Below are 19,259 nucleotides of genomic sequence, written 5' to 3' on the forward strand. Positions count from 1 at the left end.
GGCAAGGCGACGAACGAACAGGCAGGGATGGATCGATGCCTTCTCCTCTCCCGAAGTCCCGATCAGATTTTTTTTCTCTTCCAATCAGATACCTTTCATCAACCCATATAACAGCAGAAGTATACTTACACATATGCGGTGATGGGCCCCTCCGGAACATGGGCCCTTGGGCGTTGCCCATGTTCGCCTAGGGCCAGAGTCGGCCCTGTGTACAGCAAGTGTCGCAATCTTCAATTGTGCCAATGACAAGTCGGTGGTACTTCTTATAGTGATTAAAACGCTTTTGAGGACACACAACAATGTCACCAAGTTACTTTCACTGTGATTCATCTATTTAGTTCATTGCCTTGATTAGTGTTATGGCTGGTGGACCGGAGATAATAAGGTACTTTCCTCACTTGAACAACTAACTACTTATCATTATACTCTTCATCCAAGCATCCACAACTACAAAAAGAGCAATTAAGATAAACTCTAACCATAACATTAATTAATTGGATCCGAAACAACCCCTTGTGAAATAATTCACAAACTATGGTTTAGGTTTTTATCACTTTCGCAACCCATCATACATAAACTAACTTTACAATGCCCTCCCGTAGGCCCAAAGAAAGTGTCATGTAGTCGAACACCAATGAAGAAGGAATGCACAATATAATGTCAAAATATTGAACGGGCATTAATTTCACATGGTTACTGGTAACAAGACTTCTCCCATGAGCTGAGAAACAAATAGAATTACTCACAACCTAGTAATATTGATCATGACAGTGAGTATAAATATATGATTAACAATCTAAACTTAACAATCTTCCATCAGTTAAAACAAATAGCATCAAATACAAGATGTAATCAACACTACTAGCACCTCAGGTACCAGTCTGAGGTTTGATACAAAGGATAATCACAAAAGATGAACTAGAGTTAGGAGATAAGATGGCGTTGTTAAAGATGTTGATGAAGATGACGATCACCACGATGAACGAAGTGTCGGTGATGGTGGCCATTTCCTGTGATTTTTTCTAGGATAAATAGGATTTTATAGTCAAATGGCATCGCGAAGCGAGCCACCTAGGGCCCACATCAGCAGGGTGCGCGGCAAAAGGGTAAGACGCACCACTTGTCCATGTGGCTGGCTGATGGGCCCCCTGTGGTGTCCACCATCATGCACCTCTGAAATAAAGCAACAAAGACGTCCATGTCAGCCTAAATTCACCCGGCGGGAAGTTGGGACTCTCTCGACCCCATATCGAGGCCTACATACATACATACAGTACAGAGACTAAACTACTAACCGGGGTTTTTTGGGGGAAAAAACAAGGGCAAATTATATGGTGTGAAGCAGGTTTGGTCTTATTCTCAAACAAACAAGTGGGATGGCCGGCAGTGCACAGCCCCTGTTGTTGCACACACAACCGAAAGGCCCTTTATTCTTTCCACTTGCTTATGTGGCCGGCGCCGCACACGGCACACCTTGTCCCCTCCGTCATCGCTACACGCTGCGTCGTTGCCTTGCTGGAATTCTCTTCTCCGCCGGCACACAACGGCTGGCCGTTGCTGACGTCTAAAAAAAAAATTCTATAACCGGACTCCTCTATCCGTCTCAAACGTTCGGGCAGGTGCCTCGTCATTGACTGGTCACCACAATGCGACCGAGCCGAACATCTCAAACGGACCTCAGACGTACAGATTGGTCGGCATCATTCATATCCAATCAAAACATGGGGTGAATATAGGGACGCACGGGCACACCTGTCATGCCTGCATGACAATGGAGGCCTCACATAAACTCGCCTGGAAACCGGACAGTTTGACGGATGCACTATTAGAAAAAAGCTGTTAATGGTGCACCTATTTTGGCTATTAATAACGCATTATAGGTGGGTCACTATTATCACGTCACTACTAATAAATAGTAATAGCGCACGTCTGGTGCGCCCCTGTTAATCTACATAACAGTGGCGCACCACCTGGAGAGCCATTATTATCCCAGACATTAATGGCGTAGCTAAAGTGCACCATTACAAGGCCCAGAAGTGCGCCACTGCTGTTACTCCAAGGGGCCATGTGTACCTTGTGCTCTGGGTTACTAATGGCGCACTTTTAGATAATGCGCCACTGGGGTGTTTATTTATGTGCGCCACTAAAGTGCAATATGGTGTGCCACTACTATGAATATAGTTTCCGCCTCCGCCCTAGTGATGTACCCTTTGTAACTGTTACCGCTGAAACGGTGAACCTGTCTCCGACACTCCTCCCAGCCGTCATAGACTTCGGGAACCTCACCCTTGTACACGACATACGACGGCATCTCTATACACTAGACAAACAAAACGTTAGTGGCAATTCACAGATAATATATAAGCAATATATAAGTATGCAACAAAAGGATCGGAAGAGAAAAGCAACACATTAATAGCACGATTCATGGTCCTACTAATAAATAGCATCGATTACATATAAGTTGAACGACTGTCCAAACTAAAGAGACATACAGGTTCATTAAAGTTTAATTACAACATGAGCTAATCGATATTTCAGAACTACATAGCATCAATACTTTCGACTCGACTCAGGGACCGGAGCGTGGATGAAGCCGGCGTCTTTCGTGATGGTCATGAATGTGCGGTCGTTGTCAGCCTGCATTTGTAGCGTTGTTTCTATTTCACTGTTGGACGGTTGATAGTTGAGGTAGAACTGCCCCGAGGTACGAAGGACATCTTGATAGATGATTTCCGCAAACTCCGACTGGATGCGAAAGAATTCTTGTCTGATGTCCTCGTCCTGGATTGTCGACAAGCGTGCGGCCCATTCTTTGAGATTATTTGGTAGCATAAGGTGATGATAGTTTCGTACGATCGCCCACATGTGATGGAGGGCGTAGTAGGCATCCTTCTGACTATCAGGCAGCTGCTTGACGCAGGGGAACGTCGTTACGTGGGTGAACACGTGCTTGCCGTACCTACAAATTGGCCTCCTAAAGGTGCCTCCAGATTTGGCATAGCCGGGGAGAGCATCATCAAGAACTTTCTTGATATTTGTGTAGTCTTTCCTCGACTGACGGTCCATTCGAAATACGTGGCCACGGAATATTTCGGACTTAAGAGGATGAGTGTGCAATGTGTGTGATGACCCACAAGTATAGGGGATCAATCGTAGTCCTTTCGATAAGTAAGAGTGTCGAACCTAACGAGGAGCAGAAGGATCTGACAAGTGGTTTTCAGCAAGGTAAATTCCGCAAGCACTGAAATTCTCGGTAACAAGTGATTGTGTGGTGAGATGATTAGTAGCAAGCAACAAGTAACAAAAGTAGCAGCGGTGCAGCAAAGTGTCCCAATCCCTTTTGTAGCAAGGGACAAGCCTGGACAAAGTCTAATAGGAGGAAACACGCTCCCGAGGACACACGGGAATTTCTGTCATGCTAGTTTCATCATGTTCATATGATTCGCGTTCGTTACTTTGATAGTTTGATATGTGGGTGGACCAGTGCTTGGGTACTGCCCTTACTTGGACAAGCATCCCACTTATGATTAACCCCTCTCGCAAGCATCCGCAACTACGAAAGAAGAATTAAGACAAAGTCTAACCATAGCATTAAACTAGTGGATCCAAATCAGCCCCTTACAAAGCAACGCATAAACTAGGGTTTAAGCTTCTGTCACTCTAGCAACCCATCATCTACTTACTACTTCCCAATGCCTTCCTCTAGGCCCAAATAATGGTGAAGTGTTATGTAGTCGACGTTCACATAACACCACTAGAGGAAAAACAACATACAACATATCAAATTACCGAACGAATACCAAATTCACATGACTACTATTAGCATGACATATCCCATGTCCTCAGGAACAAAAGTAACTACTCACAAAGTATAATCATATTCATGACCAGAGAGGTAATGAGTAGCATCAAGGATCTGAACATAAATTCTTCCACCAAGAAATCCAACTAGCATCAACTACAAAGAGTAATCAATACTACTAGCAACCTTACAAGTACCAATCGGAGTCGCGAGACGGAGATTGGTTACAAGTGATGAACTAGGGTTTGGAGATGAGATGGTGCTGATGAAGATGTTGATGGTGACGAGTCCCGTCCGATGAGAGGAGTATTGGTGATGACGATGGCGACGATTTCCCCCTCCGGGAGGGAAGTTTCCCCGGCAGGTTCGTCCTGCCGGAGCTCTAGATTGGTTCTGCTCAAGTTCCGCATCGTGGCGGCGGCGAAACCATGAAAAAGCTCCTCCTTGATTTTTTTTTCTGGACAAAACTCTTCATATAGCAAAAGAGGGGGGCAAGTGGGCCAGCAGGGTGCCCACAATGTTGGAATTATGCCCTAGAGGCAATAATAATATAGTTATTATTATAATTCCTGTATCAAGATAATCGTTTATTATCCATGCTATAATTGTATTGAATGAAGACTTATATGCATGTGTGGATACATAGACAAAACACTATCCCTAGCAAGCCTCTAGTTGGCTAGCCAGTTGATCAAAGATAGTCACTGTCTTCTGATTATAAACAAGGTGTTGTTGCTTCATAACTGGATCACGTCATTAGGAGAATCACGTGATGGACTAGACCCAAACTAATAGACGTAGCATGTTGATCGTGTCATTTTGTTGCTACTGTTTTCTGCGTGTCAAGTATTTGTTCCTATGACCATGAGATCATATAACTCACTGACACCGGAGGAATACTTTGTGTGTATCAAACGTCGCAACGTAACTGGGTGACTATAAAGATGCTCTACAGGTATCTCCGAAGGTGTTCGTTGAGTTAGTATGGATCGAGACTGGGATTTGTCACTCCGTGTGACGGAGAGGTATCTCGGGGCCCACTCGGTAATTCAACATCACACACAAGCCTTGAAAGCAATGTGACTTAGTGTAAGTTGCGGGATCTTGTATTACGGAACGAGTAAAGAGACTTGCCGGTAAACGAGAATGAAATAGGTATGCGGATACTGACGATCGAATCTCGGGCAAGTAACATACCGAAGGACAAAGGGAATGACATACGGGATTATATGAATCCTTGGCACTGAGGTTCAAACGATAAGATCTTCGTAGAATATGTAGGATCCAATTTGGGCATCCAGGTCCTGCTATTGGATATTGACCGAGGAGTCTCTCGGGTCATGTCTACATAGTTCTCGAACCCGCAGGGTCTGCACACTTAAGGTTCGACATTGTTTTATGCGCATTTGAGTTATATGGTTGGTTACCGAATGAGTCCCGGATGAGATCACGGACGTCACGAGGGTTTCCGGAATGGTCCGGAAACAAAGATTGATATATAGGATGACCTCATTTGATTACCGGAAGGTTTTCGGAGTTACCGGGAATGTACCGGGAATGACGAATGGGTTCCGGGAGTTCACCGGGGGGGGGGGGGGGCAACCCACCCCGGGGAAGCCCATAGGCCTTGGGGGTGGCGCACCAGCCCTTAGTGGGCTGGTGGGACAGCCCAAGAAGGCCCTATGCGCCATAGGAAGAAAATCAAAGAGAAAAAAAGAGGAGGTGGGAAAAGGGGGAAGGACTCCTCCTTCCAAACCTAGTTGGACTCGGTTTGGAAGGGGAGGGTTCCCCCCTTAGGCTCGGCCGACCCCCTTGGGAGTCCTTGGACCTCAAGGCAAGGCTCCTCCTCCTCCCCCTATATATACGGAGGTTTTAGGGCTGATTTGTCAACTTTGCCACGGCAGCCCGACCACATATCTCTACGGTTTTACCTCTAGATCGCGTTTCTGCGGAGCTCGGGCGGAGCCCTGCCGAGACAAGATCATCACCAACCTCCGGAGCGCCGTCACGCTGCCGGAGAACTCTTCTACCTCTCCGTCTCTCTTGCTGCATCAAGAAGGCCGAGATCATCGTCGAGCTGTACGTGTGCTGAACGCGGAGGTGCCGTCTGTTCGGCACTAGATCGTGGGACTGATCCCGGGACGGTTCGCGGGGCGGATCGAGGGACGTAAGGACGTTCCACTACATCAACCGCGTTCACTAACGCTTCTGCTGTACGGTCTACAAGGGTACGTAGATGTTGGGGAACGTCGCATGGGAAACAAAAAATTTCCTACGCGCACGAAGACCTATCATGGTGATGTCCATCTACGAGAGGGGATGAGTGATCTACGTACCCTTGTAGACCGTACAGCAGAAGCGTTAGAGAACGCGGTTGATGTAGTGGAACGTCCTCACGTCCCTCAATCCGCCCCGCGAACAATCCCGCGATCAGTCCCACGATCTAGTACCGAACGGACGGCACCTCCGCGTTCAGCACACGTACAGCTCGACGATGATCTCGGCCTTCTTGATCCAGCAAGAGAGACGGAGAGGTAGAAGAGTTCTCCGGCAGCGTGACGGCGCTCCAGAGGTTGGTGATGACCTTGTCTCAGCAGGGCTCCGCCCGAGCTCCGCAGAAATGCGATCTAGAGGAAAAACCGTGGAGGTATGTGGTCGGGCTGCCGTGGAAAAGTCGTCTCAAATCAGCCCTAAAACCTCCGTATATATAGGTGGGAGGGAGGGGGCCTTGCCTTGGGGCTCAAGGAGCCCCAAGGGGGTCGGCCGAGTCCAAGGGGGAGGACTCTCCCCCCCCAAACCGAGTTGGACTAGGTTTGGTGGGAGGGAGTCTCCCTTCCTTCCCACCTCCTCCTTTTTTTTTCTTTCTCTCTTGATTTTCTTCTCCTTGGCGCATAGGGCACTTGTGGGCTGTCCCACCAGCCCACTAAGGGATGGTGTGTCTCCCCAAAAGCCTATGGGCTTCCCCGGGGTGGGTTGCCCCCCCGGTGAACTCCCGGAACCCATTCGTCATTCCCGGTAACTCCGAAAATCTTCCGGTAATCAAATGAGGTCATCCTATATATCAATCTTCGTTTCCGGACCATTCCGTAAACCCTCGTGACGTCCGTGATCTCATCCGGGACTCCGAACAACATTCGGTAACCAACCATATAACTCAAATACGCATAAAACAACGTCGAACCTTAAGTGTGCAGACCCTGCGGGTTCGAGAACTATGTAGACATGACCCGAGAGACTCCTCGGTCAATATCCAATAGCGGGACCTGGATGCCCATATTGGATCCTACATATTCTACGAAGATCTTATCGTTTGAACCTCAGCGCCAAGGATTCGTATAATCCCGTATGTCATTCCCTTTGTCCTTCGGTATGTTACTTGCCCGAGATTCGATCGTCAGTATCCGCATACCTATTTCAATCTCGTTTACCGGCAAGTCTCTGTACTCGTTCCGTAATACAAGATCCCGCAACTTACACTAAGTTACATTGCTTGCAAGGCTTGTGTGTGATGTTGTATTACCGAGTGGGCCCCGAGATACCTCTCCGTCACACTGAGTGACAAATCCCAGTCTTGATCCATACTAACTCAACTAACACCTTCGGAGATACCTGTAGAGCATATTTATAGTCACCCAGTTACGTTGCGACGTTTGATACACACAAAGCATTCCTCCGGTGTCAGTGAGTTATATGATCTCATGGTCATAGGAATAAGTACTTGACACGCAGAAAACAGTAGCAACAAAATGACACGATCAACATGCTACGTCTATTAGTTTGGGTCTAGTCCATCACGTGATTCTCCCAATGACGTGATCCAGTTATCAAGCAACAACACCTTGTTCATAATCAGAAGACACTGACTATCATCGATCAACTGGCTAACCAACTAGAGGCATGCTAGGGACGGTGTTTTGTCTATGTATCCACACATGTAAATGAGTCTTCATTCAATACAATTATAGCATGGATAATAAACTATTATCTTGATACGGGAATTATAATAATAACTATATTTATTATTGCCTCTAGGGCATAATTCCAACAGTAGATCACACATCCCCTCTCGTAGATGGACATCACCATGATAGGTCTTCGTGCGCGTAGGAAAATTTTGTTTCCCATGCGACGTTCCCCAACAGTGGCATCATGAGCTAGGTTCATGCGTAGATGTCTTCTAGAGTAGAACACAAAAGTTTTTGTGGGCGGTGATGTGCGTTTTGCTGCCCTCCATAGTCTTTTCTTGGTTCCGCGGTATTGTTGGATTGAAGCGGCTCGGACCGACATTACTCGTACGCTTACAAGAGACTGGTTTCATCGCTACGAGTAACTCCGTTGCTCAAAGATGACTGGCGGGCGTCAGTTTCTCCAACTTTAGTTGAATCGGATTTGACCGAGGAGGTCCTTGGATGAGGTTAAATAGCAACTCATGTATCTCGGTTGTGGTGTTTGCGTAAGTAAGATGCGATCCTACTAGATACCCATGGTCACCACGTAAAACATGCAACAACAAAATTAGAGGACGTCTAACTTGTTTTTGCAGGGTATGCTTGTGATGTGATATGGCCAACGATGTGATGTGATATATTGGATGTATGAGATGATCATGTTGTAATAGATAATATCGACTTGCACATCAATGGTACGGCAACCGGCAGGAGCCATAGGGTTGTCTTTATACTAACGTCTGTGCTTGCAGATGTGTTTACTATTTTGCTAGGATGTAGCTTTAGTAGTAATAGCATGAGTAGCACGACAACCCCGATGGCGACACGTTGATGGAGATCATGGTGTGGCGCTGGTGACAAGAAGATCGTGCCAGTGCTTGGTGATGGAGATCAAGGAGCACGTGATGATGGCCATATCATGTCACTTATGAATTGCATGTGATGTTAATCCTTTTATGCACCTTATTTTGCTTAGAACGACGGTAGCATTATGAGGTGATCTCTCACTAAAATTTCAAGACGAAATTGTGTTCTCCCCGACTGTGCACCGTTGCTACAGTTCGTCGTTTCGAGACACCACGTGATGATCGGGTGTGATAGACTCAACATTCACATACAACGGGTGCAAAACAGTTGCGCATGCGGAATACTCGGGTTAAGCTTGACGAGCCTAGCATGTGCAGACATGGCCTCGGAACACATGAGACCGAAAGGTCGATCATGAATCATATAGATGATATGATTAGCATGGGGATGTTTACCACTGAAACTATGCTCAACTCACGTGATGTTCGGACTTGAGCTAGTGTAAGTGGATCATGAACCACTCAAATGACTAGAGAGATGTACTTTTTGAGTGGGAGTTTAGCAAGTAATTTGATTAAGTTAAACTCTAATTATCTTGAACATAGTCTAAGTCCACTTTGAATATATTTGTGTTGTAGATCATGGCTCACGCGACAGTCACCCCGAATTTTAATACGTTCCTAGAGAAAGCTAAGTTGAAAGATGATGGAAGCAAATTTGTAGACTGGGCTCGTAATCTTAAGCTAATCTTACAAGCTGGGAAGAAGGATTATGTCCTTAATGCTGCGCTAGGAGATGAACCACCCGCTACGGCTGACCAGGATGTTAAGAACGCTTGGTTAGCACGTAAGGAGGACTACTCAGTAGTTCAATGTGCAGTCTTGTATGGCTTAGAGCCGGGACTTCAACGTTGCTTTGAGCGTCATGGAGCATTTGAGATGTTCCAGGAGTTGAAGTTTATGTTTCAAAAGAACGCCCGGATCGAGAGGTATGAGACCTCCGATAAATTCTATGCTTGCAAGATGGAGGAGAACTCGTCTGTCAGTGAACATGTGCTCAAAATGTCTGGGTACTCAAACCGTCTAGCTGAGCTGGGGATTGAACTCCCGCAAGAAGCTATCACTGACAGAATCCTTCAATCACTGCCAACAAGCTATAAAAGCTTTGTGTTGAACTACAACATGCAAGGGATGAACAAGTCTCCCGGTGAGTTGTTTGCGATGCTGAAAGTCGTAGAGTCTGAACCCCGTAAAGAGCATCAAGTGTTGATGGTGAATAAGACCACTAGTTTCAAGAGAAACGGCAAAGGCAAGAAGGGTAAATCAAAGAAGAGCGGCAAGCCTGTTGCCAGTCCGACGAAGAAACCCAAAGCTGGACCTAATCCTGAAACAGAGTGTTACTATTGCAAGGGTATGGGTCACTGGAAGCGCAATTGCCCCAAGTATCTGGCTGATAAGAAGGCGGCCAAAGAAAAATCAGGTATATTTGATATACATGTTATTGATGTGTACTTAACCGGCTCTCGTAGTAGTGCATGGGTATTCGATACCGGTTCTGTTGCTCATATTTGCAACTCGAGACAGGAACTGCGGAATAGACGAAGGCTGGCGAAAGATGAAGTGACGATGCGCGTAGGAAATGGTTCCAAGGTTGATGCAATCGCCGTCGGCACAGTTTCACTTCGGTTACCATCAGGATTAGTTATGAACTTGAATCATTGTTATTTAGTGCCTGCGTTGAGCATAAACATTATATCTGGATCTTGTTTATTGCGAGACGGTTACTCTTTTAAGTCAAAGAATAATGGTTGTTCTATTTCTATGAGTAACATCTTTTATGGTCATGCACCCAATGTGAGAGGATTGTTCATATTGAATCTCGATAGCGATACGCATATACATAACATTGAGACCAAAAGAGTTAGAGTAAACAATGATAGCGCCATATTTTTGTGGCACTGCCGCTTGGGTCATATTGGTGTAAAGCGCATGAAGAAACTCCATGCTGATGGACTTTTGGAGTCACTTGACTTTGATTCACTTGACACGTGCGAACCATGCCTCATGGGCAAGATGACTAAAACTCCGTTCTCCTGAACAATGGAGCGTGCAAGTGACTTGTTGGAAATCATACATACCGATGTGTGTGGTCCGATGAGCGTAGAGGCATGCGGCGGATATCGTTATTTTCTCACCTTCACTGACGATTTGAGTAGATATGGTTATGTCTACTTAATGAAGCACAAGTCTGAAACATTTGAAAAGTTCAAGCAATTTCAGAGTGAAGTTGAAAATCATCGTAACAAGAAGATCAAGTTCCTACGGTCTGATCGTGGGGGTGAATATCTGAGTTTCGAGTTTGGTGCTCACTTAAGACAATGTGGAATTGTTTCACAGTTGACACCGCTTGGAACACCACAGCGTAATGGTGTGTCCGAACGTCGTAATCGTACTTTATTAGAGATGGTGCGATCTATGATGTCTCTTACCGATTTGCCGTTATCGTTTTGGGGTTATGCATTAGAAACAACTGCATTCACTTTAAATAGGGTGCCATCAAAATCCGTTGAGACGACACCATACGAACTGTGGTATGGCAAAAGGCCAAAGTTGTCGTTTCTTAAAGTTTGGGGATGTGATGCTTATGTCAAAAAGCTTCAGCCTGAAAAGCTGGAACCCAAAGCGGAAAAGTGCATCTTCATAGGTTACCCAAAAGAGATAGGTGGGTACACCTTCTATCTCAAATCCGAGGGCAAAGTGTTTGTTGCTAAAAACGGAGCTTTCTCGAGAAGGAGTTTCTCTCGAGAGAATTGAGTGGGAGGAAGATAGAACTTGATGAGGTTGTCGAACCTCTCATCCCTCTGGATGGTGGCGCAGGGCAAGGGGAAACCTCTGTCGTTGCAACGCCGGTTGAGGAGGAAGTTAATGATGATGATCATGAAACTCCGGTTCAAGTTTCTGTCGAACCACGCAGGTCGACGAGACCACGTGCTGCTCCAGAGTGGTACGGTAATCCCGTCATGTCAATCATGTTGTTAGACAACAATGAACCTTCAAATTATGAAGAAGCAATGGTGGGCCCAGATTCCAACAAATGGCTAGAAGCCATGAAGTCCGAGATAGGATCTATGTATGAGAACAAAGTGTGGACTTTGGAAGTACTACCTGAGGGCCGCAAGGCTATTCAGAACAAATGGATCTTTAAGAGGAAGACGGACGCTGACGGCAATGTGACCGTTTATAAAGCTCGACTTGTGGCAAAGGGTTTTTCACAAGTTCAAGGAGTTGACTACGATGAGACATTCTCACTCGTAGCGATGCTTAAGTCCGTCAGAATCATGTTAGCAATAGCTGCATTTTTCGATTATGAAATCTGGCAGATGGATGTCAAAACGGCGTTCCTTAACGGTTTCCTTAAGGAAGAGTTGTATATGATGCAACCCGAAGGTTTTGTCGATCCTAAGAATGCTAACAAGGTGTGCAAGCTCCAGCGATCCATTCATGGACTGGTGCAAGCATCTCGGAGTTGGAACAAACGCTTTGATGAGGTGATCAAAGCATTTGGGTTTATACAAGTGGTTGGAGAATCTTGTATTTACAAGAAAGTGAGTGGGAGCTCTGTGGCGTTTCTAATATTATATGTGGATGACATATTGCTGATTGGAAACAACGTAGAGTTTTTGGAGAGCATAAAGGATTACTTGAATAAAAGTTTCTCTATGAAGGACCTAGGAGAAGCTGCTTACATTCTAGGCATTAAGATCTACAGGGATAGATCGAAACGCCTGAGAGGACTTTCACAAAGCACATACCTTGATAAAGTTTTGAAGAGGTTCAAAATGGAACAGTCCAAGAAAGGGTTCTTGCCAGTTTTACAAGGTACGAGATTGAGTAAGACTCAGTGCCCAGCAACTGATGAGGATAGAGAGCATATGAGCATTGTCCCCTATGCTTCAGCCATAGGTTCTATCATGTATGCAATGCTGTGCACTAGACCGGACGTTAGCTTGGCCATAAGTATGGCAGGCAGGTTCCAGAGTAATCCAGGAGCGGATCACTGGACGGCGGTCAAGAATATCCTGAAGTACCTGAAAAGGACTAAGGAGATGTTTCTCGTGTATGGAGGTGACGAAGAGCTCGCCGTAAAGGGTTACGTCGATGCAAGCTTTGACACAGATCCGGACGACTCTAAGTCGCAGACCGGATACGTATTTATTCTTAATGGGGGTGCGGTAAGCTGGTGCAGTTCCAAGCAGAGCGTCGTAGCAGATTCTACATGTGAAGTGGAGTACATGGCTGCCTCGGAGGCGGCTAAGCAGGGTGTCTGGATGAAGCAGTTCATGACGGATCTTGGAGTGGTGCCAAGCGCACTGAATCCAATAACCTTGTTCTGTGACAACACGGGTGCCATTGCCCTAGCATAGGAACCACGGTTTCACAAGAAGTCCAGACACATCAAACGACGCTTCAACCTCATCCGCGACTACGTCGAAGGGGAGGACGTAAATATATGCAAAGTGCACATGGATCTGAATGTAGCAGACCCGCAGACTAAACCTCTTCCACGGGCAAAGCATGATCAACACCAGAACTGTATGGGTGTTAGATTTATTACAATGTAATTCGCATGATGATGTGAGGGCTAGATTATTGACTCTAGTGCAAGTGGGAGACTGTTGGAATTATGCCCTAGAGGCAATAATAATATAGTTATTATTATAATTCTTGTATCAAGATAATCGTTTATTATCCATGCTATAATTGTATTGAATGAAGACTTATATGCATGTGTGGATACATAGACAAAACACTGTCCCTAGCAAGCCTCTAGTTGGCTATCCAGTTGATCAAAGATAGTCAGTGTCTTCTGATTATAAACAAGGTGTTGTTGCTTGATAACTGGATCACGTCATTAGGAGAATCACGTGATGGACTAGACCCAAACTAATAGACGTAGCATGTTGATCATGTCATTTTGTTGCTACTGTTTTCTGCGTGTCAAGTATTTGTTCCTATGACCATGAGATCATATAACTCACTGACTCCGGAGGAATACTTTGTGTGTCAAACGTCGCAACGTAACTGGGGGACTATAAAGATGCTCTACAGGTATCTCCGAAGGTGTTCGTTGAGTTAGTATGGATCGAGACTTGGATTTGTCACTCCGTGTGACGGAGAGGTATCTCGGGGCCCACTCGGTAATACAACATCACACACAAGCCTTGCAAGCAATGTGACTTAGTGTAAGTTGCGGGATCTTGTATTACGGAACGAGTAAAGAGACCTGCCGGTAAACGAGATTGAAATAGGTATGCGGATACTGACGATCGAATCTCAGGCAAGTAACATACCGAAGGACAAAGGGAATGACATACGGGATTATATGAATCCTTGGCACTGAGGTTCAAACGATAAGATCTTCGTAGAATATGTAGGATCCAATATGGGCATCCAGGTCCCGCTATTGGATATTGACCGAGGAGTCTCTCGGGTCATGTCTTCATAGTTCTCGAACCCGCAGAGTCTGCACACTTAAGGTTCGACGTTGTTTTATGTGTATTTGAGTTATATGGTTGGTTACGAATGTTGTTCGGAGTCCCGTATGAGATCACGGACGTCACGAGGGTTTCTGGAATGGTCCGGAAACGAAGATTGATATATAGGATGACCTCATTTGATTGCTGGAAGGTTTTCGGAGTTACGGGGAATGTACCGGGAATGACGAATGGGTTCCGGGAATTCACCGGGGGGGCAACCCACCCCGGGGAAGCCCATAGGACTTGGGGGTGGCGCACCAGATCTTAGTGGGCTGGTGGGACAGCCCAAGAAGGCCCTATGCGCCATAGGAAGAAAATCAAAGAGAAAAAAAAGAGGAGGTGGGAAAAGGGGGAAGGACTCCTCCTTCCAAACTTAGTTGGACTCGGTTTGGAAGGGGAGGGTTCCCCCCTTAGGCTCGACCGACCCCCTTGGGAGTCCTTGGACCCCAAGGCAAGGCTCCCCCTCCTCCCCCTATATATACGGAGGTTTTAGGGCTGATTTGACAACTTTGCCACGGCAGCCCGACCACATATCTCCACGGTTTTACCTCTAGATCGTGTTTCTGCGGAGCTCGGGCGGAGCCCTGCCGAGACAAGATCATCACCAACCTCCGGAGCACCGTCACGCTGCCGGAGAACTCTTCTACCTCTCCATCTCTCTTGCTGGATCAAGAAGGCCGAGATCATCGTCGAGCTGTACGTGTGCTGAACGCGGAGGTGCCGTCCGTTCGGCACTAGATCATGGGACTGATCGCGGGACGGTTCGCGGGGCGGATCGAGGGACGTGAGGACGTTCCACTACATCAACCGCGTTCACTAACGCTTCTGCTGTACAGTCTACAAGGGTACGTAGATCACACATCCCCTCTCGTAGATGGACATCACCATGATAGGTCTTCGTGCGCGTAGGAAAATTTTTGTTTCCCATGCGACGTTCCCCAACACACAAGCCCCCATGGCGCGGCCTGGGGGGTGGCCGCGCCGTGCAGACTTGTGGCCACCACCTGGCGCCCCTCTGGCACTTCTTCGGCCCAGTATTTTTGATAAATCGGGAAAAAATCCTCGTTGATTTTTACAACATTTGGAGTTGCGCAGAATAGGTATCTCAGCTTTGCTCCACTTTCAGGCCAGAATTCCAGTTGCCCGCATTCTCCCTCTTCATGTAAGCCTTGCAAAATAAGAGAGAAAAGGCATAAGAATTGTACCGTGAAGTGAAATAATAGCTCAAGAAGCGATAAATATCAACATGAAAACATGATGCAAAATGGATGTATCAACTCCCCCAAGCTTAGACCTCGCTTGTCCTCAAGCGAAGGCCTAGCTCAATAAATATGTCCACATGTTTAGGGAGAGAGGTGTCGACAAAACAATAAACGAACGTGCATGCATCATGATCAAGATCAGAACAGCAATACCAACATATAATCTCTCATGCTAAAGTGATAATTCCTTCACAAAGTAAAGCATGGATCAAGAACCTTACCGAGAAGTAACAACCGATAGCCTTTAGTCATTGAAGCAATTTCAATTTATCACAACATCAGAAACAATCAAATAAGAGCTTGTAAAGCAAATCCACATACTCAATCATTCTTTCGTTCTCTACAATTGCTACAACTCACGTGGTACTCATGAGATCACAGTTTCAGTTGGACACAGAGAAAGATAGGGGCTTACAGTTTTGCCTCTCAACTGCTTACCTCAAGGGTAATGTCAACAATAATAATTCATGAATACTTACCTCCAAGTTGACATATGAATATAGATCTTTCCCAAGCATATGACGTTAGCCAAGATAAAGGCGAGATAAGGAATTGGTGAAGATCACCATGACTCTTTCAAGGGCAAAAAGTAAAGGTACAAGATAGGCCCTTCGCAGAGGGAAGCATAGGTTGTCATGCGCTTTTGAGGTTTGGATGCGTGTCCTCTTAGTGCGGAGGAACGTCACTTTATATTGCCCCCTGTGATAAAGAACTTTATTATGCAGTCTGTCGCTTTTATGTCTTCCTCATAACAGGTTCGTACAAAGCTTATTTTCCACACACTAATAGATCATACATATTAGAGAGCAATTTTTATTGCTTGCACCAATGACAACTTACTTGAGGGATCTTATTCAATCCATAGGTAGGTATGGTGGACACTCATGGCAAAACTGGTTTGAAGGTTTATGGATGCACAAGTAGTATCTCTACTTGGTGCGGGAGTTTTGGCTAATATGAGGTGGAAGCAATCGTCACATGCTAAGGGATCTCTAATCATATAACATTGTTTGGAACCAAGAAAACACAAGTCATTATGTTGCCTTCCTTGTCCAACATCTACTTCTAGGCATGCAATAGTTTAGTGAGTGTTCATAATCATAGATGTTGTCAGAGATGATATATTTATATGTGAACCTCTCCTTCTTTATCACTTTCTATTAATTGCAACAATGACCAAGGTCTACGTTTGCCTACCCTCAACAAGTTTCAATCCTCATTCTTTTTATATGTGAAGCCATCACTTCCCATAATATCATTACATGATCTTTCATGCTTTTGTTCTATTCTCACTCTTTTGATCATGGCAAGAGGCAAAGCCCTTCAACTAAGACACTCTTTATTATATGGCTCACGAGCAAGAATACATCGGGGGTGATGCAAAGCAAAACTCAAGACTAAAACACTAAGAGTTTAAACTACTAGAGAAAAATAAAACTGAAAAGGAAAACTAAAACAAAGGTAAAGGCAAAAGATGTGATGGTGATACGATACCGGGGCAACTCCCCCAAGCTTGGCACAAGCCAAGGGGATTGCCCATACCAATGCTCAGTTGTCTTCCTTTGGTGGTGATGGTGGTGTTGTTGCAACATGAGTTTGATCCTCCGTCTTCCAAGGCATAGGTGCTCCATCATGGAAAGATGAACGAGTCTTCGGAATCCTCAAATCTGCAGCCAGCCGTATTGATTTAAATGTATACTCATACTCATAGTTTTGGTTCTGCAGGTCATAGATCTGGCCCTGGAGTTGATCAATCCTGTCATAGAGCCTGGAGAGATACTTCCCAATGTCATTGGCATCAATCCTGTGCTTGTTGGTGAACTCCGTGATCATCACGTGGTTGGCGTTGAGTCCACGCTCCACCATCCCTTGGCACTTGAAGACTTGTTGCTCCATTGCTTCGAGCCTCGTCTCCATGCTTCCGGTCTTCTTAGGCCCCTCAACATCACGGATGTGCAACATCCCCTCACGCATCTCGATAGATTGAGGGTGTTGCAGCACTCCCGTGAGGTAGCGGTTGATGACCTTCTCGAAGATCTTGTCCTTCGGAGCTTTTGGGGAAGTCATGGCGATCTAGATCTGCAACAGAAACAGACTCGAAACGAAAAACAGAGGAAATCTGCGTGATGCAGGGGTCAGACCAAACGGGAGTATATATAATGATTTTTTCAGACCATAAGGAGTACCCTGCACAAAAACGGAGTCCGGGAGACGCACGAGGTGGCCACAAGCCCTCACGGCGGCAGGGTGGGCCCGCGCCGTGCAGGCTTGTCGCCTCCTCGCGCACTTTCCGGACTACTTCCAATTTTTGTATTTTTTCAAATATTCCAAAACGGAGAAAAATTCCTACTGGAAAAGTTTTGGACTCTGTTTTCTTACCGAATCACATACCTCTTCATTTTCGGAATCTGAAACAGGCTGATAAATATCCCTTAGGTATTCTTCGATAGTTATGGTATTGATGATATTGCTTTCAACATTTATGGGAGTACCTGAGATATGATGCTTGATTCTGTGCCCATTTACAACTCTCGGACAATTACCTTCCGTGTTGTTGATCTTGATAGCACCGAAACGATATACTTCCTCAACAACATAGGAACCTTCCCATTTAGAGAGAAGCTTGCCTGCAAAGAATCTTAAACGAGAGTTACATAGCAAGACGTAATCACCTACATTGAACTCACGCTTTTGTATCCTCTTATCATGCCACCTCTTAACCTTCTCTTTGAACAGCTTGGCATTTTCATATGCCTGAGTTCTCCACTCATCAAGCGAGCTAATATCAAATAACCTCTTCTCACTGGCAAGTTTGAAATCAAAGTTGAGCTCTTTGATTGCCCAATAAGCTTTATGCTCTAGCTCAAGAGGTAAGTGACATGCTTTACCGTACACCATTTTGTATGGAGACATGCCCATGGGATTCTTATAGGCAGTTCTATAAGCCCACAGTGCATCATCGAGCTTCTTAGACCAATTCTTTCTAGACCTGTTGACAGTCTTTTGCAGAATCAGTTTAATCTCTCTATTACTTAGCTCTACTTGACCACTGGACTGAGGGTGATAGGGAGACGCAATTCTATGGTTGACATCGTACTTAGCAAGCGTTATACGGAAAGCACCATGAATGAAGTGTGAACCACCGTCGGTCATTAGATATCTAGGGACTCCAAATCTAGGGAAGATAACTTCTTTCAGCATCCTGATAGACGTGTTGTGATCAACACTACTAGTGGGGATTGCTTCTACCCACTTAGTGACATAATCAACGACAACTAAGATGTGAGTATACCCATTGGATTTTGGAAAAGGTCCCATATAATCAAAGCCCGAGACATCAAATGGTTCAATGACAAGTGAATAGTTCATAGGCATTTCCTGACGTTTGCTAATATTGCCTATTCTTTGACATTCGTCACAAGACAAGACAATCTTACGGGCATCCTTGAAGAGAGTGGGCCAATAGGAACCTGATTGCAATACCTTGTGTGCAGTTCTATCTCCCGCGTGGTGTCCTCCGTAGGCCTCGGAGTGACACTTCTCTAGGATCTGTCCCTGTTCATGTTCAGGTACACAACGTCTAATAACACCATCTACTCCTTCCTTATAAAGGTGAGGATCATCCCAAAAGTAGTGTCTCAAGTCAAAGAAGAATTTCTTCTTTTGCTGGTACGTGAAACTAGATGGTATATATTTGGCAACGATATAGTTTGCATAATCAGCATACCACGATGCACTACATGAAGCATTGATGACATTCAATTGCTCATCGGGAAAGCTATCATCAATAGGTTGTGGGTCATCAAGAACGTTCTCCAACCTAGACAAGTTATCTGCTACTGGGTTATCAGCACCCTTTCTATCGACAACGTGCAAATCAAATTCTTGTAGCAAGAGAACCC

The sequence above is a fragment of the Hordeum vulgare genome, chromosome 7H (assembly GCF_904849725.1).
Source record: "Hordeum vulgare subsp. vulgare chromosome 7H, MorexV3_pseudomolecules_assembly, whole genome shotgun sequence".
NCBI lineage: Eukaryota > Viridiplantae > Streptophyta > Magnoliopsida > Poales > Poaceae > Hordeum > Hordeum vulgare.